A 21,931-nucleotide genomic window follows, 5' to 3' on the forward strand; every position below is an offset into this window, starting at 1 on the left:
TTATTCTCCACCTGCTTGTAGACTGCATTTACAGTGGGCAATTTCAGGAGCTGTGGCCCTGAGCTTTCCTGTTGTTTGATGTCTCAAACCTGCAGACCAAGTAAATAATTTGATTCCATTTATCGGACAAATTTAGAGGTCAAACTGACAAGCCTTCGAGACCACACAGGTTTCCTTCTAAGCCAAACTGAGGAATGTGCCTTCCACATACTGCAGGGAAGAGCCTTCCTCCCCGACATATTTCTGTCAGCAGGGCTTGTGAACTTGCAGTAGCAGTTTTATGATGTGTTGGCAGCTTTTTCTACCTAACAGGTACGTGTTGAAAGTTTAAGGGAACTGATAGTTAAAATAACTGGATATTATGGAACACTTATGTTCTTACCTAGCTATTCATTCCATACCTAGCCCCACCTTATCTTAGTCCTTGACAGTAGTTGTTGTAAATGATAGAAATATTTGTTAGTTATTTTACACTAGCAAACAAATACAAATCAGACCTTCATTTGCTTTAGGCAGCAGCTGCTGCCCTGGCTTCAAATTGTGTAGCAGTGCAAAACTGGAGAGCTTGACTTAGTTTTATACAGCCCTAAGAAAATAAAACCAATGAATATGATAAATATAAAAAACCCTAATGATAATCTATCAGTACATCTTTGTCATATAGAAAAGTTTGTTTTATGTCTCCAGCAGATACACTTATTGGCTGATGGGTTCACTTTGTTTTAAGTGTATGGCAAAAAACACAAGCTTAATTTATGATTGTGGCTAGTCACAATGGATAATGCTATTAAGGTTTATTCTGTGCAATCAGGATAAAAGCAGCCAGCCTTGCAATGGATGTCACAAGCAAAGCAGCTTCAATTTTGCATCTCCAGTTTACCCAATGCAGGATTCATTTACCTTTAAGTTTTTAATGTTTACTTAGTTACCTATTCCCTGCTCTACTGGAAAGGTGTGTTAATTGAAATCTTCCACTTTGTGTAGATCAGCAGACAAAAGAGAGTAATCTGCCTGAATATAAGATACAGGCATGGTAAACCTGGCCTACAGAGCTCTCCCACCTCAGCATGGCTCACAAAGCTTAAGGACAGGTTCCCGCCCTGCCTGGGCCAGGCACACGCTCCTGCCTCGCACAACACAGTGGTGATCAGCTGCCTGCACACAGCCCACCCCATCACACCCTTTACACCAGAACTCTCTCCTCCTGTCTCGCATCAAAGTTGAAAACACAGCTAAAAACATGGGTTCCCAAACCCACAGGGAGGATAAATCCAGCCCTGCAGAGTTTCCAAACTGAAGATTGGCAGCCACAAGGACAGATTAGAGCAGGAACCACCACAGGGTCAGTTTGATTCCATGTAAGCAGGAGGGCAGAGACGAGTTTAATAAAAAAGAAAGTCAAGGTATTCACATCGATAATACACAGCAACTTAACTTGAGCAGTTAACCTGACTACTTTTAGAGCTGGAATGAACCTGAATGCATGGAAGTCCTCTAAAAGAGGATCACTACACTTCAAAGTCCATATATCCAAGCTCTTTACAAGAAGATACTCCAATTCAAGCAGCCAGATCCTGCAATAGCAGGGATTGTATTATGGTGTCAAGTCTTGCAATTCATTGCATGCTTCAGGGCTAGCTTGCAAATAGATTTTTCAGTTCCTTAGCAAGTTCTGGAAAAGCAAAACAGAATGGTTTCTACACTGAGAAGCAAATAAACAAATTAGGCAATTTGTTCTGAGAAAAGTCAAAGTGTTTTGTTTCAGCTTGGTCAGTTACAGTACTAATGTTTTTAAAATCAAATCCTTTGAAACTAAAAGGTTCTCTGAAAATGTTTGCTTTGGAACTGTAAAAAAAAAAACCACAGGCTGCTCTTCAGTTGCAGTGTTATTCACAAAATTAATCATTCGGTGAAAGTATCATGAATCCATACAAAATTTCAGTCTCATTGAACATGTTTTTTCGCCAAAATATTTCAGTTCAAGAACTCTCCTCAGCTCTGCCAGTGAGCAAGACAGCAGTCGGCAGGGGAGTCGGGCATGCCCGCCACGTGAGCCGACAAGTCAGGGAGCAGACGCTAAACGCGATGCACAAACCAGGACCCATGAGCGAGGATAGGATGCCTGGGCTCCCCCAGTTCACCCCTCTCCTCAAGCTGAAGGGTAGTCAAAGCCCCTCACTTAACACAAGGGTTGGAGTCATCCAGCCTGCTTTAGTCTTGCCCAGGATTGATTACAGTGCCCCCCTGGAGCCGGCTTGGCTCCATTTGGAAGCCAGGGCCTGTCCTGGCCAGCAGAGCAGCCGTGCCGCAGAGGAGGAGCCGGCACGCAGTGCCCTCTCCATTGGCTGGGCCTCCCCGTAACCAGAGCCCTCCTGAGCAGGCACGTAAATAAAGACAGCACCTGGGGGACACCACCTTAAAATGGGCAGAACTTGTCTTCTCCAGCTCTGCTGCTTTTTTTTTTTTTTTTTTTTTTAAAGGTTTCTTGTCCTTTTTTAAGAAAACTATTTCATTTGTTTCTGCTTCTCTTCCTACTTTCCCCCCTCCCCTAACAAAACTTTCCTTTTTGCATCTTCTTACTTGTTTCCAGTCTGTCTGTTGGACAAGACAACCAAGTGCATAGCGCAACCTTAATAAAGGACCATTCGTTTTCCTGTTTCACTTTCTCTGGAATTCCCTTCGAAGAGAGAAGAGGAGAAAAGAAGAGTCCCTGAATGTATTTACCAGCTGTTTTTACTTTTCTGTCTTCTTAGTTATTTTTTATTTTATTTTGGTTTAAAGTTATGCAAAGCTGTTGCAAGACGGAGATTTTACCTAGGTAACCAAGACAGGTGAGTGAACAGTATGACCACGTGTTCTTATATATCTCATAACTTGTTAACTGTGAGAGTGATGTCGTTGGGAGTCTTCCTATAGACATGGGTTCTTTGGAAAGTTACTCCATTGGAAAGAAAATACAGAAGGTTGTAACAGGCTGCATTAAAGCTGTTTACACAGCAAAAGTGCTATTTATTTGATATGAACACCAAAGTGGTCACCCTTTGCTGTTTGGAAACTGAGGCCAGGGAACAGCTTTTAAAAGGAAAAATTGAAGCATCTTAAGCATTTCTCATGGGTGTTCTAAGTCATAAATAATAGCTAAGTTATTCAAACCAGCAATTAAACCCTAAACAAAAATATTTCCTAAACTGATAAGAACCATGCACAATACCACGTGTCTTCAGGGACAATGTAATTCAGTTGAAACCAAAGGAGTTGCTCTGGATTTATACTGGTGCAATGAATACCAAATTTGATCTACCACTTGAACTACCACATGTAAGAGTGTAGCTCAGTTTCAATTAGTTGTTCCTTCTCTTACTTTTCTATGCTAATGACTTGAAAAATATATTCTTATATATCCAGATATATCATGAAAAAGTCAGACTTATGAAAGTAGTCACTCTAAAGAACTCCAGGTTATGATTGTTATTTTTCCTTATAAAGAATGCAACTTTAACCCACATTAGTTTGACAATGTTTGCAAAGTGCTTTGAAGTTCTAAAGTATTGTATTAATGTGGCATTATGGATGTTGAAATATTAGACATCAGACTAATCAGGCTCTTTCCTTCAGGAGCAGAGCTTATCTCCAAAACCTGAGGAGCCAGGGGACTTTAGTTGCTTTTGCTGGTGTGCATGTCTTATTTCCACTGGCTGTTGTGTACAAGCTTAAGAGAAGAGTCCAAAGGCCATCTCATTAACCTTTAAAACCAAGAACTGTGAGCTTCACAAACTACTTTAGCTACTGCTACAAAATCAGGTTCCCCTCTAATAGTAATGCCAGTTTGTAAAGCCAACCACAGATTTAGCTTATTAATCTGTTTGTACAGCTCGCTCTAAATTAAGTGGAATGTAAAGCTGCCTTTCCTTGAAAAGCCAGAAGCAGTCAGCTCCACGGGGAAAGGCTTTCCCTCAGAAGCTAGGGCAGGACATCTGCATTTACACTGCACAGCAGTCTTGCAAGGGAGGAGGGGGGTTTAATTGCACTGAAAGTTTCAAGGGCTTGCAATCACCAGGCCTAATGCAAAGTCCATTTAATACAACAGAAACACAACAAGCTTTGGCTCAAAGCATCTCTCTATCTCTGGCCCCTGTAGACAAATATAGAAACTTTCGCTCACTTTAAAGTTCACAAAGGAGTCCAGTACAATTTTATTTGACCTTTAGTTAAAGGTCCATCACTTCTGCAGAAGCAGTGGATCTTTGCTGCTTAGGTAGATGCATAAGGCTGCAGCCTGGCTCAAGATTTCTCTTCAGGGACAAACAAAAACCCAATGGTGTCTCATTAATTAAAGGTTGAAAGATAAGATACTGGTAACCTTTACTATGCCTTAAATTGGTTGTTCAAGACTGAGGGCTAGTTACCTGTTAGAGGTGGGTCCCTGGAGCAGGTATTTCAAGTTATTACTTTTTTAAAAAATGCAAGATTCTGTTGATAAGAACCTCCACTTAATGATCTGAGCTGTTCCTGAAGGAAGCCAAAGCAAGCCTTGCAGTTGTTTATTTTCTCTCCTAGGCATACTGGCTTTGTGGAGTCCAGGTACCGGGTTCCCTAAATGGTTAATAGCTGGAGGCTGTGCATTAGGCATTTACAGTACTAAAGCTCGTTGCAACTTGCCTGATAAAAGGCATTTCAAATAAGCCAGGATTGCATAGAGGAATTTCTGTTGATGGGTTTCTGCCTAGGCCACCCTTTCTCAGGAACTATCCAAACAGCTTTTAACATGTCTTGACAAAACTAAGGGAGAGGCTTCAACACAGCAGCAGGTTTATATTTAAAATGAAAGGGAAGGAAGGGAGGGGGAAAAGAGTAAGAGAAAGAATGAGGGAGGGGGAATAGCCTAAGCTATTTGTTCTGTTAAATCCTCTATCAGCACCTCCATGACTTAGTAAAAGATGAGATAAAAATCTCTGCCTTTTTTGTATGTACAGCCAAGCATTTCAGTTCATGTCCAATTAAGCTTTTGCACCCCAACCCATCTGTTCTTCTAAATCCCAAAGAACAAGTTAAAATTTTCCTAAGTTATCTAAGTGCATGGGATTGTTACCAAAACCTGTTGCTAGTCAGAACTTCATTTCACTAGGCAACATTGAAAGTCCCAGCTTTTTCCAGACATCACAGAAGCAGAAGCTTTGGCCTTGGTCCCTTATTTGACCTCATAGCCACTGTGAAGCAGCCAAATCAAATGATTTGGTGGCTTTGTGAAGGAGAAACTATTTGCTATTCCTTGCTATGAAATGGTGAGCTTCCACTTCATTCAGGGTATTTGAGGATTTCACACTGGATTTTTTAAAAAATATTTCAAGTTCTTTAGATGAAAGGCAACATGCAAGTCTATGTATATGCATTGTATTCAAACTTCGGTATTAATTTTGCAGGTAAAACCAGGGCATCTCCAAAAGATGGTAAAATCTCAGTCTATAGTCAGATTGCTCTGCAAGACTCTTAGAAAGATCTTCACTGAATAGATGCAGTCTTTCTTTATAAAAAGATTTTTTGACAATCTTCATTTTCTTTGCTTTTATCTTTCAGAGATGGGAAGTTCTTTGGAAGAAGATACATGTCTTCTAGAGGGTTTGGACAGTGCTTAGAGTTTAATAACTTGAATCTTCACATCCCCATAATATAAATTATTCCTTTCAGACATACTAACATGCAAGAACAGCAGTATGCTAGAAATACTATGTTTGAACAAGCAATCTTTCTTTCTGTACTATTATTTGTCCATACTTTACAATAAGCCTCAGCCTGATTACCATATCCAGTGTAAGGCTGTTAACAAGTCAAGATTATTTTTCCCCTATATAGGTTAAGGGGAAGTAGCAGCTTAACACCTCCTTTTGTTGCCAAAGATCTTTAAAAGGGACAAGTATGTAGAAGAAAATTGCCCACGGGCATTCCTTGCATCTTGTAGATTCAGAGGTTCAGCGTCAGAAGGGACTACACTGATTATCTTGTTTGATCTACCTTATAAAAGGGCATAAAAGCCCAAACAGTTGAGCTACAGAGTATGATTTAGAGAAATTCATATTTGTTTAAAGACCTTCAAATGATGGAGAATTTGCCATATCCTTCAGTAAGTTGTTCCCACAGTTTAATGTTACAAATTGTATTGGCTACTTTGTTACAGACTAAAATTAAAATGAGTAAAAAAAAATAGCCTCAACTTCTGAAATGGTTTGGATAGGGAAATCAGCAAGCAAATGAAAATTTCAGCCCACAGCAGCCCAGATAAACACTGATTGTAAAGTTTCACACCTGCTATGTATGACTTCATCACCACAAATGTACCAGGTATGCTTCTCTAAAAGGTGTGCCATAAACTTGCCTGCACTTTGAGTGAATTAAGAATGATCCATGGGTTCTGTTGTCCTTCATTCCACCGGAGTCTGTCTCATACCTAACCAGATTTCAGTGGCGTGAAGCACAAGAGACATGGAGCTGAACCAGCAACAAGAGGAACTACTTCCCACTGACACAAAGGAGGGAAACAGTCTTCATGGAAATTTGGATACACCAAGCATCCAAACAGATATCAAGCATGCTGAGAAATGGAGAGAAGCAGTACACCGAGCATTTTAATAACCCGAGTATTTCTTGAAAATCTCCAATAGGGACCCATTTAAAAAAAATGTACTTTCTGCATAATACTTAAAAGATTAAGAAGTCTACAAAGACCACAAGCTGCTTTCTTCAAAGCTCAAATACCTTATTAGCACGAAATTAAATCCTGAAGTGGATAAGTTAGATGTGTAACCTTATTTCTTTCAGTCATCTTCCCTCTAGGACCCTATATTCAGTAAAGAAACCAGAATGTAACTTCCTTTCAGTGCACATGCAATGCTGTGTTTCCTAAAGGATCTTTCCCTAAGCAGTCTGCTAGTAACACCTGCTTCCATCTAGTTTTCCTGCCATGGTGAGTTCAGAAGCTGGCAAGACTCTATTAAAGTCTTAAGTCTTATTTACATTTATTTTATTACAAAATAAATAGGCCTAAGTTGAGGGAGGATTTAGATTTTTCAGGCTGAGCCTGAGATGGATCTTTTAAGATGTCAGTGTAAATTCCTCAAAGATTAATGCAGTTAAACATATTTGAAACACAAAAATGTCACATCTAACACTAATTATTCACCCATTGTAATTCCTTTTTCAGAGTCCTCACCACCTTGAGACAAATGCTCAAAAAATGAAGTCTGGTAAATTTAAAACAAAAACAAATAATGTCCTACCATTAGGATATTATCTGCTTTGATAGATTTAGTACTGAATTTCAATAATTTATGGCCCTGTATTATTTCTCAGCTGCTTGCTTAATCCTTCTGCCCCTGCCCCCATTTGACTGATTTTTTTTAAAGCATTCAAAAGTCTGCTTGCTGATGGCTTTTCTCACAAATGCATGCCACTGCAAGGGATTTGCTGCTCAAAGCCAACTTTCAGCCTGCACATAATAATGTAATATGATACTGAGTTCCTCTAGTTAACAGCAAAAGTTCCCAAAGCTTTTGATGTTTCTTTTCAGGCTCATTCTCAGGCATAACACACAGCCCATCTTGGGCATCTTGCAAAAAGCAGTTTTCCTTCTTAATGCTAATTATAATTAAAGCCACACTCTTGATTGCAAATTAAATCATTACAATAGATTTCTTGAAATATAAAACAGTCCAAGAGAGATCCTAAAATTTTTACATCATGTTTTTCCTTACAGCATTTCAGCAAGACTGAGATCTTCCAGAAGCATTCCTTAGAGTTTTGATGATGATAAAAACATCAAATAGCTTTTCTTCCCCCTATTATCTTTTTACTGAGACAAAGAGTGAATGTGCAAAAGGGCATCATACACAAAGCATCAGCAGAAGTTGCACATCTTTCCTCTGCTCATTTACCAGTACAAAGCGATGGTGCCCACCTCCCAGAGGGCAGCACCCTGCACTGGGAACCTGCTTGGTTCTGATAAAGAGGCACTGAGGTGTCTGTTGTATGAGCTGTTCTCTTCCTGGCTGCCTTTGCCTTCCCTAGGTATAAGAGGCCCTTGTCTGTACAGCACTGTGAGCCCTGTCACTGAAGGGATACGCAGTTGGGTATTAATGATATGCTAGGAATATTTACAGCACTACCAGTAATATATTACTTAGCCATTTGCTCTCCCTTCCCTCCCCCCATATGGAAAAGTATACTGTGCCTAACAGCTTTCCATACATTAAAGCAATGAATACGAGGAGAGAACAGACAACCTGCCAGAGACGCACACTGCTATGGGCAATTCTTTCTCAATATACCATGTAGTTAGTAAAACTTCTTTAAAAGAGATGACAGGTGCTATGTAAATGCAAGATTGTTATCAAAGAAACCATGGCTTTCCGCTCACATTGATGTAGCACTAGAGACAAGAAAAAAATCAGGTTATTCTGAGTACTGTATGTGCAGTCTAAACACTGAGTATTTCCAGACCTTTGCAGGCAACCTGGTGACTCAGACAAGAAACACTGGCTTCCAGGTGAATAGAAGGAGATGGGAAAAAAGCTAACACCACCAACTAGGCTTGGCTGATCCAGTCGAAAGCTTTTTTCTTGATGTTGCCAGTGTTGCTACCTGTAGCATTATTGTAAACATGCCTTCGTGAGAAGGCCCTTATTAACACCAAGTACATCCATAAAGAAACACAGCCCTTTCCTAGCTGCAAGAAACACTTGCATTTGCAGGCTCATTAACAATGACACAGTTTCATTATGTACATAGAAAAATTTAGAACCTGGCACCCTTTTGTGCTGCCGTTTGTGAATACCAAGTCCTTAGCAGTATCTGTCACTGCAACTCAGGGAGGGGAGAATGGAAAACCCAGTTTAAACAGGTTGATCTTGTGCATATTTCTTTGAACTGTCGATTACTGACATCCTCAGCTCTGATTTCAGGAACTGCAGAACATGAACCAAAGCAATGTGGGAGACGAGCCTATCAAGGAAGGCCCCTTTCTGGAAAGAGACACCCATTAGCAGCATCAGGAATCAAGCCAACTACAAAATTCGTCCCCTTTAACTTAGGAAGACCACATTGCTTAGACTCCCATAACAAAGGGCATTTATAAGCCCAGATCAAGTGCTTTGATACTGGTGCCTTTCACCATGTGCTTCTCAACCTGTGAGCTGCTGCATTCCCGTAAAGGGCTTTGGCACAAAGTATAGCACAGACTCATCCGCATATGTAAGTGATACACTGCGGTGAGGTGCATCAAATAATTCAAGCATGGTATAAGCTATTATGTTTGAGAAAAACTGTTTAAAATAACTACACCAACCCAGGTAATGCTTTCACTCACAAAATTCATTTGCTTGGCAACACATAAAATAGCTCAGCCTGAAAAGTGCACAGTCACTCCAAAAAAGAAAACCTTCCCTACCAAGAATTAAACTAACTGGCATGAGTCAGAAGAGTTGCCTGGTATGCAGTGAAACTAGGCTAGTTCATAGCAGCAGAATATCTGTCCCTTTTGATTTTTCCCATAGGGAGAAAGATCAGAAATAACACTGACCATCAAGCCAAGTTCAGGTGAATGCCCAAGGAGACAGACAACTAGAAAATGCTAAAGGTTTTCAACCCTTCTAATAGTTGTATTTTACTGTTGCATCTAAACTACTTACCTAAAATCAGTTTTATTCTGTAGATAGGTAGGCCTCAAATACCCCCTCCCTTCCATAATAGAAACCTTATAGTCTTCTCTGAGTTAGACTCAGACAAACATTGCATTGTGTCTGGTGTTAACTTTGCACAGAGCTCCTAAGCAGAGGGGAGGCTTGGATGAAAGGCCCTTTAGAAATGTAGATTTGATTGACTGACTGATTGAACTTAATTGCAGACATTCTCTTAATTGTACACTTAATTACTGACACTGTGTCAAAAGACTTCTGATGCAGCACCTGGGAGACAACCTTGTAAGTGCCAGTCAAAGCCAGCTGCACAAGATATCAGGGAGGTGCCACATATTGCCTACAGCTTGGAAGGGGAAAAAATCATAATATTTTAATAATATACAATTAGGGTTTCACCCACCCTCAAACACACGCATGCACGTACACACAATCACAAATCTCTTTGCAGGGAGGGCATGTAATGCATCAGAACAGAAAAGAAACAAAGAGTGATAATTATGGGACCATGTGACAGTTCCACCCTTTTGTGGTCCCTCCAGTATTTGCAATATCTCCAGTATTGTAAACTGCAGGGGGAGGGCAGTATGCCATGTTTTTTTGGCAAGAGTGATACAGCTGCTGGCCACCCTCAATCCAGTTACTCAGTATTATTTTTTTTTTTAAACTTAAGCTGTAATTGGAAATAAGTCCCATGATCTGTTCAAAAGTTAAGACCGACTATTCCCAGCAATGATTATGCGTCACTGCAAGTCTTCCCACAAATAGCTGTGCATGAAGCAATAAAGATAACAGTATTGTTACCATTTGTAGTAAGTGTTTGCAGGAACTCTGTGAATATGGCTCCTGTACTTTTCAGCAGAGTTAGTATTTTACTGAATGCAAAACTTAAAACAATGCACTGATCCAAATTCATCTCCATGTATTTGTGACTCTTGTTTTATGTATACAAGTTGTAGCATGTTCTCTCCCTCATATTTTACCAGTTCTAGTATCTGTGAAGTAGCAATAAAAATCACATTTTGAAAAACTGGTTATGTAGTCTATCTGGTAGTTGGTAAAAGTGAGTGGTTACAGGACACATATTAGGATATGTAGAGATGTGCCCATTATTGCTATATGTGAATCACTGTGGGAACTGCAATATTGTTGGTGCATCTCTGGCATCTCCACCTTCACATGGATGGGGCTTGCTACAAACAGCAAAGCAAAGAGATTGCTATAGTATAACAAGTCACCACTGCTTTCATGCATATTCCATGTTCTAAATAAACTCAAAAAAAATATTTTTGGAAGAAGTATTTGCTACACCATAATGGTTCATACTTTAGATATTTCCTAAATATGCTGTAAATATAAATAAGGAAGTAAAAGGTGCAAGAATGCACGGGCAGCATGTCAAGCATGAAGTAATACACAAATTTATGCTCAAAGTATTTTTAATATGCTATACTCCAGATGACTAATGAATTATCAAGAGCCTTTATATAGGACTTCGTATTTATATAGTAAATGACATTGTACAATATTGTTTCCATCTCATGAGTTGTTTCTTCCCTCTAAAACTAATCCTTTGAAGAGAGATGACAACCAAATTCCAAATGAGCAAAACTATTCTGCAGTATAATAAACCCTTTAAAAAAAAACCTGGCTGCTTTTGAATCCTTAGCTTTGCAAGTCAAACATGTTTGATGAAGACAGATAGCTATTGATAAAAGCAACCATCCAAAAGCAGTCCCTTATGCTGAGGAATGAATAATACATCACATCAAGGAATATCAGCTACCTAACATGCTCAGAAACAAATACTGATCACGTTCTGGCCAAACTACTATGGTGTACATCCAAAGCAACTGCAGTGATTTCAAAAAAAAAAAGTTGCTTTAACTCTATTTCAGTGTAATTCAAGACTAGATCATGGCAAAACTTGCATAGCATAAGACAGAAGTAGCATAACAAGTATGAATGCAGACTTCTAAAATAAAATAGGAGGAAGGTGCCTCCTTGCACTGCCTTGCTATGGGGCTGTTGAACAGCATGGAAAAGGCATTTGAACTCTAATAGCCCAAGCCTGCATGGACAGCTAGGCATGGAGAGCCAAAAAGGCAGCACATGTTTTCACCATTAAAACAAAAGTCCCAACAGTGAACTGCAAAGTCATACACAGCCTGATTTTCAAAAGGCACAGAATATAGTAGTTATGGGTCAACAGCACCTCTAAATTTGAGAAACTGCGGCTGTGCAATATGTTGTATATCATGGAGCACCCCCCCCCCCCAAAAAAAGGAATACCAAAACTGTGCAGACAGGTAGCAGAGAAAATAGAAGTCATTTTACACTCACATAAATGCAGTTTGTTCAGAACACCTGGAGTCTCATTAATTTACCTGTGACATGTTGCTACACTTAATTGCCTTTGACAATTAGTAACATTTCAACACCTCCTTTAATGGCCCAATTATGAGAATGCTTGTCTTCCGCGCAGCAGACAGAGGAAAATAGATGGGTGTACTTCCAGTGCAAAATTCCTCTGCAGGTATTTTAATGAAGAGCTTTAAAAAACCCCAAAGAGACAATTCTAATTTTGTTCCGCTCACATTGTAGATGCGCTGTGTTTGTTTCTCCGGATGCGCCTCCCTCCACAAGGCCCTGTAACAGCCAGAGAAGTGCATTATTAAATTAATTACAGAGAAAAGTGCTGAGCACTTGCTTCCCTCCATTTCTTGCACTAAATGTTTTATCGATTACCTCTCTATTCCTTTGTAGAATAAATCCTCTTTCCAAAGAGAGAGGCATGATGGGGGCAGGAAGAGAGAAGAAACTCCTGCTTCCAAGCACACAGGCTCCTGCCTAATGGAAATGTTTATAAGAACTTGTTTGGAAAAATGCTTTAATCAAATCTGATCACAAGTGCTGGCTGCAGTCTGATTCCCCTTCTCTCACAGAAGTGAGCAAGGAACTTTAGATGCTACTTCAGGCTAGGCACAAATGCTGGACTCGATTCCTGCATTGAGCAGAAGAGGTGGGGAGTACCTTTGCTACCGAAGTCACACTGGGGCTATTTTCTAGGACAAAAGCTGTGTGGGACCATAATTAGATGCAAAATAAACATTTATATGCTACTGGGCCTCATTCTGTTCTCTCTCAAGTTAATACAAGCTTGAAAATTCCTGCTGAAATCAGTGTAAACGCCAGAGAATTCATACGTAAGATGAGAGGTAGAGACCAACCCTGCCCCATACACACTGCTACAGCAGATAAGGCAGCTTCATTGCTGGGCTCTTCTCTGCTCCAATACCGGTGTAACTGAGTATGTTGTATAGACAAAAAGCAGACTAGTTTTGCTCACTTTTTCTAGTTCTGCAGTGTTCCTCATTTTCTTTGATTTCCCTTTTCCTCCCACTCCTCACACCTTTTCAAGTGCAGCCCTAGCCCCTCTCCCAGACTCATCTGGAGCAGCATGACTCATCCACCCAGATCTCATATGTATTTATAGAGATCAAACTCCTGCAACTGTCTGCTGTCAGCTCGCAATTTCCTTTCAAATCTCTGCTAAATGCTATGCTTCCTTTTCCGTGCCTGGATTTCTCCTCCTCTAGATTTAGTTTTACAAGGTAGTTTGAGCTTCAGAGATTTAAATCCTCAACCAGTATCAATCAGTGCAACTCCACTGGTATCGTCAAGCAAGACTGACTTACACTGTGCCTACCAGTGACACCACAAAATGTTTTACTGAAACTTTTCCGGCCAGATCTTGCTGTGAACTCACACTGCCAGCACAACAATGAATACTGTCCTTCTGCATTTGCATTAACAGCAGCCCTTGAAGTGTTTGGTCAAGACATCTTTGTCCCCGGATGCCTAACAATGTTCTGCTGCTAAGTCTGCATCTGGGTCAGGGATGCCCCGTGCAAGCAGCAGGCACTAGCGGAGCTCTGGCAGGCGTTCATGGTGCACGCAGCAGCGGGGGGATTCACTCCCGCCCGGCCCATTTGGTGCAGTTGTAGCCTTGGGCAAAGCTATGGTGAAATGTAACAATTCATTTCCACCTCTGTTGGGCATTTTCTTGACAAAACCTACTACTGCCCAGGACAGCAGCTAATTTCATTCTCACTGCAGGGCGAGCAGTCTAGTGTCACTGAGGAGGAAGAACACCGTTCTGCTCTCGGTTGCAGGGAACCCACACGGCTTCTTCCAGGGGAGCTGCGACTTGCGTGTAAATTAGGAGCAAGTCAAAAGACAACTCACCAGCCACAAAGATTGCTGGAACTGGCTTCTTTACAAAAAAGCCAGGGGGAGTCTTAATGCTGAACAGAGTTTATGAATAAAACAATGTTTTATTAAATTACTATTACATTTTGATTGAATAGCATTTGGACTACATAAGAGCAGACATATTCCTGAAAGTAATTGGTTTTCCACATCTGCTTTCCTTTCTAATTGGACTAATTACTTCAGTGTAGGATCATGTTCACTACTCTCCAGAAAGCAAGAAACCTTGATTTACAGTGAGAAGAGCAGCAATTAGAGTGAATTAATTCATAAGGCAGCATCTAAATAAATCATATTATGAGAAGACAGCAATGTAATTATTGTGACTGGTGGCTCCCTTGTGGAGAAACATCATGCTGAAGCCTAAATCGAGCAGCTCAGTTCTCCAAGGAATCCACCACAGCTCCTCCACTTTCACAAAGCATGTACTACCAGTTTTACTTTTAAGACCTAATTGAGGCACATTGTCAAAAACATGCAGGGTCTAACACTCAGGCAGCTGAGAAACAATCACACCCTCAACACCTCAATGTTTATCCTCTGAACCAACTGTATGTTTGACTACCATGGGTAATAAAAGCCAGCAGCAACTTCAGATCAAAGGTGCATCATCTTTACAGGAGTAATTCCCTCCGTGATGAGCCAGGCTTCTTATTCTCCCAATCTAGTCTGCCCCATGCAGGTGGCTGATGAAAGGGTTTGTGAGAAGGAGAGTATGTTAAACTCCAGGGTTTCAGAAGATGACTCAACCTCTTACACTGATAATTTATCTTCCTACTTATATTTTAGGAGTCTGTGGTCCTACCTTGCTGATGGAGATCAGGTATCTCTTTGCTACTTCGGCAGGCTGTGAAAGCCTTTCAGCCAAGGCTCAGCTCCCCTTCACCTGCCCGTTATTAGTAATACTATCTTTAATGTCATCCTCAAAGCCACAAGGATCTTTCCTCCTCTCTCAAATGCCTCCTGCTAAGGAAAATGCTGCTTTGTTCTCATGTGGTTCAGGTACTTCCAGGAAAAAAAAACAAATCCATATTGCCTTTTTTTGAGGGGGTGGGAGGGGTTGACTTCATTTGATAATTACCATATGAATTAACAGTGGGCATTTTCCATTACAGACACTTGCTCCTTCCAAATGTTAGCAGTCAAATTGTCTTATACTGTCATATCACATGTATGAGCATGACATGAATTAACATGTTACAGTTTATGTCCACAGCCTGACACATCATAAATCCTTTAAATTGGAAAGCCAAGTTCCACATCCAGCCAATTACCCTCTTTTAGCAAATGCTTGATCCTTTAGAAATTAAGGTGACAAACTGTCGATTCAGACAGGTGGAAACAGATCCACCTCGATTTGCTATTCTTTTGCCATGGCAAATATAAGCATCAGTTATAGTTCCTGCTTCCTACAAGGAAGACTCCATGATTTGAAGAGAAAAAGTGTTTAATATTAAGCATGAAAAAAACCACAAAGCTTGTAGCTTTGAGAATTCACATTTAGTAGCCTTAGCTCTTCCTATTATTTACTGCCAATTCAAGACTTGTCTCTCTGCCTTTGTAGAAAAGTTTCATGACTACCATTAGGTCTGTAAACATTTTCAAAATCAAACCCAGAGCAAAAAAATTAACAGGTAGCCTCCTTTCTGTGCGCTGCTCCAGACTGTCAGACATTTGCATACCCAGGGTGAGAGTTCCTTGGGTTTGATTCTTTACTCTCCCCCCCAACCTGTACAGTCATTTATAGTAGAAGAAATACATGAGTGTAAAATGCTGCTACCTCACTCCAGTTCCATTTTGTAATCGCTTCACATTCATTGTGCCAGTCCCATATCTAGTATAAATTTGGACTTCAACAACATTAAGCAACTTAACAGCAGCTCAGGATCTAGCCCACCTTCGCAAATATAAAAGGTTCAAAGCAGTACGAAACCAACCCATTAGACTTAACTCTACATTGCTTCATTTTTATACCATTATATTTCTGTTGCTTTATCCTGGCTCAAAAGCAAAATAATATAATGGAAAAGTGGATCTGATGATTTTGAAATCATGCAGAAGGCAGAAAGATGTAATTGATTTTAGTCCTATATACCCATAATAAAAAGATATGAATGTAAAACTATCATAGAGCTTGTACAGAAAAATATAAAAGCCACAGGAACCACACGCATGTTAAAGAAACAAAAGAAGATGTACAAAAATAAATACATCAGTATCACAACAATGCAAGAGCTATTTTCAAGGTAAGTGGGACAGCTAATAATTCACAGCCATTATTCTTTCATCATCATTCAGCTGAAGGTTGAGAAGACTTTAAAACTGCAATTATCAACAATGGATTTGCATTGAAATAAGCTTCTCTGCTGCATTTCACTCTTCTCCCCCCCTCCTCCTTCTAAAGAGGTGGAAGCAACAGAAAAACCAATATCTTCAATACAACCAAAGGAAGATTTTCAAGAAATGTCCATGCAATCAGATATATCAAAAAAGGAAGAAAAGCAGAGCTGGTCTGTTAGCATGGTCATTAAAGTCAAACCAGTAAAACATTTTGTTTGGGCCAGATTTACCAAGTAGAAAATAGGAATTTTATATCAGAAGCAGGAGTATGACCATCCCACAGTCCCTTCTCCAGCCACCAGGCCCTGAGTAGTGTCACTGGGCAGGAGCTCGAGGCACAGCTTCCCCATAGCAGCCTCCCCATGGGGCTCCCGGCTCAGGAAGCAACACTACACAGCAGGTCCCAGCTGTGGCTGCACAGCCAAGGCCTTCCCAGCTCCACCTCAGTGGCGATTTGGGGTCTAGCCGTATTTCATCTTGTCAGATCTCATCTGACAACAAATTTCTCTCCCTTACATAACTGCAGGAATTTAAAATCAATTTCCAAAGATAGCATAGGCAAGATACTGCCTACTTTGCACTTTTCATGTCTGGTGCTCCTTCTTCCACTGGTCTCCTAATAGCCATGGATTAATGAAAAATTACAAGGCTTCATTCTTATTGCCATGTAACTGCAAGAAAGGAAGAGCATCTTTCTGGAACATTATGCTTGAGAAACAAAGGAGAGCTTTGACTGTCAAGTCACTGATGTTCCCTCTTCACTTAAAAGCTTTCCAATTTACTTACAAATTATAGTGTTTTTAATGCAAATTAAGTACCAGAGAACAGTCTTTCCTTCTCCCAGATTAGAAAAAACCAAATTGACCAAGAAAGCCAAACATGGAATCTGGACACAATGAATATTTAAAATAAAGAGCCTGTTTAATTATTCTGATTGGTGAAGTAGGAGGTTATTAAAAGCCTCTGAACTGATGACAGGGTTTGAGCATGTGTTTTCGCTTTCTGAACACAAAGAGAATATTTTCTGATACTTTGTGTTTCAGTAGTCTTTGTTGGAATTAGCTATGGGGATGAAATATAGCTACACATACTCAGACACCTTTGGGAAATAACTTTTGCTTCAGAAACAAAAAAACATATTGGGGAGGGTAAAGGTCCCCCCTAAAAAAAATACTGAATGAGAGCACACAATTGACCAATTTCTGCACAAATTACCTGGCTCATTCCAACTACTTATAAAAAATACAGTTAATTCAATTCTGCTTTTCCTCCAGTGTCACAGAACTGATGCTCAGCTAAGTTTTCACTCACATATACAGGAAAATCCAAGATCACAAGTATTTAGCTGCATAGATATACCATACTCAATCTGATCAGAAAATAGTTCTCAGTTCTTTAATTTCTTATTGGTAGTTTGGTAAAGGCTATCAGCTTTTTCACTTGTAAACCTGCAAATCTCTTTAGCCATTATGCCACTAAGTGTCCATGTGTTTGACTGACCAGTTGTGCCCTTCATGTGAAAAAGCTCTTATGTAGTACTCTCCTCCTAGGTCTGTGTTTTACTGAGGAAACTATAATTTACAAATGGAGAACAAAAACCAGAGGGGAAAAATGACTTGCTCAGAGTTCTAAAACAAGCAGATAGCAAAGCTAGACCATTGCTCTGTCAGCAGGGTAGCATTTTCCCTGCTCTGCTTTTGTAATATCCATCTATACAATTCATCTTGGCAAAGATATTAGGGAGTCTTTGTTCCTTTCCTACTGCACAGAACAGTTTGGAGCCTTCCTGTTTGTTTTTTGATTTAATTTCCAGAGAGGGTTTTAGTGTTTGTTTCCAAACATTCTCAAGTTCAAGGGTGTTCATCTCTGGATAGAGGAGGAAAAAGTGAACAGGAGGTTTCAACTGAAGGTCCTGATTTTTCAATGTATTGAGCACCTGCTGCTTCTCTCAATTTCATGGGCCTTTGGGTCAGTGCTGCTTCCCTGCAATCACTCATATAGCAGAGCTAATTGCTGAAACAACAAGTATGCTTTGCACAGAACCAAGCATGGGCTTGTGACCCACTTGCCCCATGATGATCCCTCCACCACCTCTTCCATCTCTCCTAGCAGCCTTCCTCTTAAGAGGACAGCACCGTGGTCTTGCAGGGCCCATGAAGAGGTTACACTGGGTGAAACAAGTTCAAATTCCTGTGGCAGCACATTCACACCTCCTGATTCCTAATGCCATTTGCTCCTTCCCTGAACCTATTTTCTACTTTAATTAGAGATTTTGGAACTTCTGGAGACTGAAGGGCAGAGAGGTGAATGAGCACATCTGGTCTGTGCCTCCCAGTTTTATATCTTGCACTTTAAACATCTTTAACATTAACAACTCCAAGGCCAGGGTGACTATCTCTGCCTTTTGATGTGCACTGAGAAAGGTCAGAACCCAGAGGAGAAATTCATGATCCTTGGGCTTTTTAGTATGGATTCCCATTCTTCTGGTTTCCTACATTTCATGTTTTGGCTTAGTCAGTATGCACCTGACCCCCATCCCTTGCACTGCACCAACTGCTTCTATTCCCTCAAGAAGAAAGCTGGAATCAATGAAACAAAACACTGATAATTACCTTGTCTACAACTTTCTTTAAACCAGCAGAAAGGAACAATGGGAATTCATCTGATTTAACCCCCCCCACACACACCCTGCCTTTTCCTCTTGGCTTCTTGCAACACAATGTAATTACGTAGCATGCAAAGAACATTTCAACCCTAGGCCCAAGACAGGCATTCTGCAACAGTATGGGGAAATGCAAGCAAGAACGAGAGATGAGGTATTACCACACAGGCTGAAAAAAGACCAGATTGGAAACACTCTTGGTTGCTAAGTCAATTTCTCCATCATTTTGTCAAGGCTTTTAAATATTTACAAATAAGGTCAAATGCAAAATGCTTTCAAGAAGTCTGATTCCCAAGGGGTAGAAGCCTAGAGCTTCTGTAAAAGTCAGGACCCTCAGCAGCACTTGAAGTACTCAGTAGTAATTGGCTGCTTCTCAAGGCTTTGGCTGTCTGGCTAAGGAAAAAAAAAAAAAAAAAAAAAGTGTTTTGCACAATTCTCTACCTCATTTAGACACAAGGAGTGTCTCCAGGAGACACAGGAGTTCTAGGTGCAGTTGCAGACAAGACAGGAGAGGATGTGGAGACTAGCAGAGGTTGGGATGACCTGAGCATTTGGGAGCAGAAGTCGTCACCCCAGGCCAGTTTCACAGCTAGTGCTGGGTTGCTGATCAGGCAGGCACTCGCACTAGCCTCAACACCCTTGTGACACAGAGCATTAAAGCTGGGGCTGAGCCCAAAGCTTGCTACAGGAGTCAGCCCCAGAGTTCCAGGTCTAGCACCTGCTGAAAGAGAAACACATTAATCTCCTTTCCTTTCCTCTGCTCTAAGTTTTGATCATATTTAACTCATGGGTTTTAACACATCTGCTTCCACTGCCAAAATAAAGCTTTTGAATGCACGAGGAAATCAAGGCAGCGGTTAGCATGCAAGAGAACACAGCTCTGTTCCAGCTTAGCCTCTATATTGCACCATATTTTTACTTCTGTTTGTAACAGGTCAGTGACACCTGACAAAAGTAGCATGATGAATTTGTGCCACTTTGAAAGCTCCCAAGAAAGTGCTGGTTTTGACACCGATTTAGGTTAAAACTTGGGAAGCAGAGGGCAGCTAGAACACAGAGTAACACAGCTGTTCTCCCTCCCCATTTCCATCCAATACCTACACTGCTCTGTCAAGAATACTTGTGGTGTCTATTACTTAGTGGTAGCTAATTATCTCATATCAAATGTATACACTCAGGATCCACAGGCAGTAGGAAAAAACCTCATTTTTCATAGTACAGAGAAACTTAAGGCTTGATCCAGAAAGTGCCTGAACATCTGAGCTCTAAGAAAACAGCCCTGGAGAGAAGGACATTTCCTGGTCAATGAGAGAGTTGAGTCAGAGCCTTCTCAGGCTGAGAAAAAAAATTCACCCAGGAATCCTGGACCCTGAGCAAGAGCCAACCCCCTCTCACTGTTCCTACAGCAAGGGAGTTGCACACTTGCACATTTTTGCAAAAAAAAAGCACCAGGAACAGCTACAGCTCCGCAGCCAGGGCAGGGGCTGCACCGAGCCAGCATCACCACGATGCCCCCAGCACGAGCAGAGCCAGCCGCACAGAGGGGCTGCAAAGGTCGGTACCTGCGGCCAGGTCTGATGCACCCTGCATACTGCTATACTTGCAAAACACTTCCCTGTGCACTCCCGTTGGACCTCTCCACTGCTAGCAGAGGCAGAAAAATGCAAATAAGTGCCTCTACCTACATAAGCCACTGAACAAAAAACCCACAAAATCAACTAGGCAAACAAAAGAGATAAAAGGAGATAAAAGCAGTTTGCTTTAAAGCAGCAGCTTTTCTGAAAGCCCACAATAAATCTACGATTATCAATAATGAACACATTCAATGTTTCTTTTTTTCCTTCCTCTTTAAAATTGCTCCTTCCAGTGGAGAAAAATCAGTATGGGGGTTATTCATATGCTAGCTGCATTTATTATCAAGGGATTGAGACTGCTAGAGATGGGGAGAAGTAAAATGAACATCAACAAGGTCTGGAAAAAATATGCAGCCAGTCCTTCCTCCACCTATTTGTCACAGCACCCCAGTAATGAGCAGTGGAATTCATATTTCTCTAATGACATTCACAGTGGTAGATGTTTTCCCAAATTTAGTCAAGTGACAATATAAAGTCTTTAATATGCAAAGGAGTCCTTTGTGTAACTCACCATAACTTTGGCATCTTGTCATGCTTTACAGAAATTTCAAGAGAAACAAATTGTAATAATCATAGGAGTGAACAAGTTGGAAGGAACATGTCACAGCAATAATGAAACCTTCTGTTGATTTTCATTTATATGTAGACATACATTACAGAAAACTAGAAGCAATTCCATGTATTACAGTAATCCTGCCCTATGGAGACCACATGCATATCACATATCCTGGTAAGAGTAAACACTAACATCTTAGTCAGTCAGTTCCTCTTATTTTTCACCTGCCTGCCTCATGTACAAGTATTCTGCCTCACGTTCTCTATCTTGTATTCCTGTCACATTAATGTTTTCCTCAGCTACCAAGTCAGTAAAAAAAACAAACAAACAAAAAAAACAACCTCTGCTCAAACTCGGACATCTACAAGCATCAGATATTAGCACATTCTGAAACTCAGAAGGCTCCTTGGCAGGATTGTTCCCAAGGAAAGCCACAGCAAGGAATGTTGCCAACCCCAGTATTTGAAAAGCACAAGCTGGGCCTTGAAATGATGAAATGGACTTTGCAATCATGAAATTGAAAGAAAATAAAAATTTGAGTTTTTAATATTTTTGCTTCCAAACTTCCACCTGTATTCACATCATATTCCAAAGTACAGGCCTAACTTGTATCAGCTTGCATCAATTCACTAAGAAGATTGTACAAAAGACTATAGCATGCACACCAAGAGGAGGAGCAGAGAAATTATCACCTCAGAAGATACAAAAGAAATACACAAATCAGGTATAAAACAGAGTAGACCTGCCAGTAGAATACCACATCAGACTTCATTTCAGCAGTGTA

The 21,931-nt window shown here is 40.5% G+C and overlaps 2 long non-coding RNA genes across 2 annotated transcripts in view; one reads left to right on the forward strand and one right to left on the reverse strand.

Moving 5' to 3' along the window:
- The first annotated feature begins 2,431 nt into the window (after positions 1 to 2,431).
- LOC112990357 (uncharacterized) lies at positions 2,432 to 6,789 on the forward strand. The gene is made up of 2 exons (XR_003261053.2): positions 2,432 to 2,831; positions 5,575 to 6,789. It is a non-coding gene; the product is annotated as an uncharacterized LOC112990357 (long non-coding RNA).
- A 4,222-nt stretch (positions 6,790 to 11,011) lies between these two features.
- LOC112990317 (uncharacterized) overlaps positions 11,012 to 21,931 on the reverse strand; it is a 28,797-nt gene continuing 17,877 nt past the window's right edge. The window contains exon 3 of the long non-coding RNA XR_003261051.2: positions 11,012 to 12,332. This is a non-coding gene — a long non-coding RNA (uncharacterized LOC112990317). The remainder of the gene's footprint in view (positions 12,333 to 21,931) is intronic.

The sequence above is a fragment of the Dromaius novaehollandiae genome, chromosome 27 (assembly GCF_036370855.1).
Source record: "Dromaius novaehollandiae isolate bDroNov1 chromosome 27, bDroNov1.hap1, whole genome shotgun sequence".
NCBI classification, from domain to species: Eukaryota; Metazoa; Chordata; class Aves; order Casuariiformes; family Dromaiidae; genus Dromaius; species Dromaius novaehollandiae.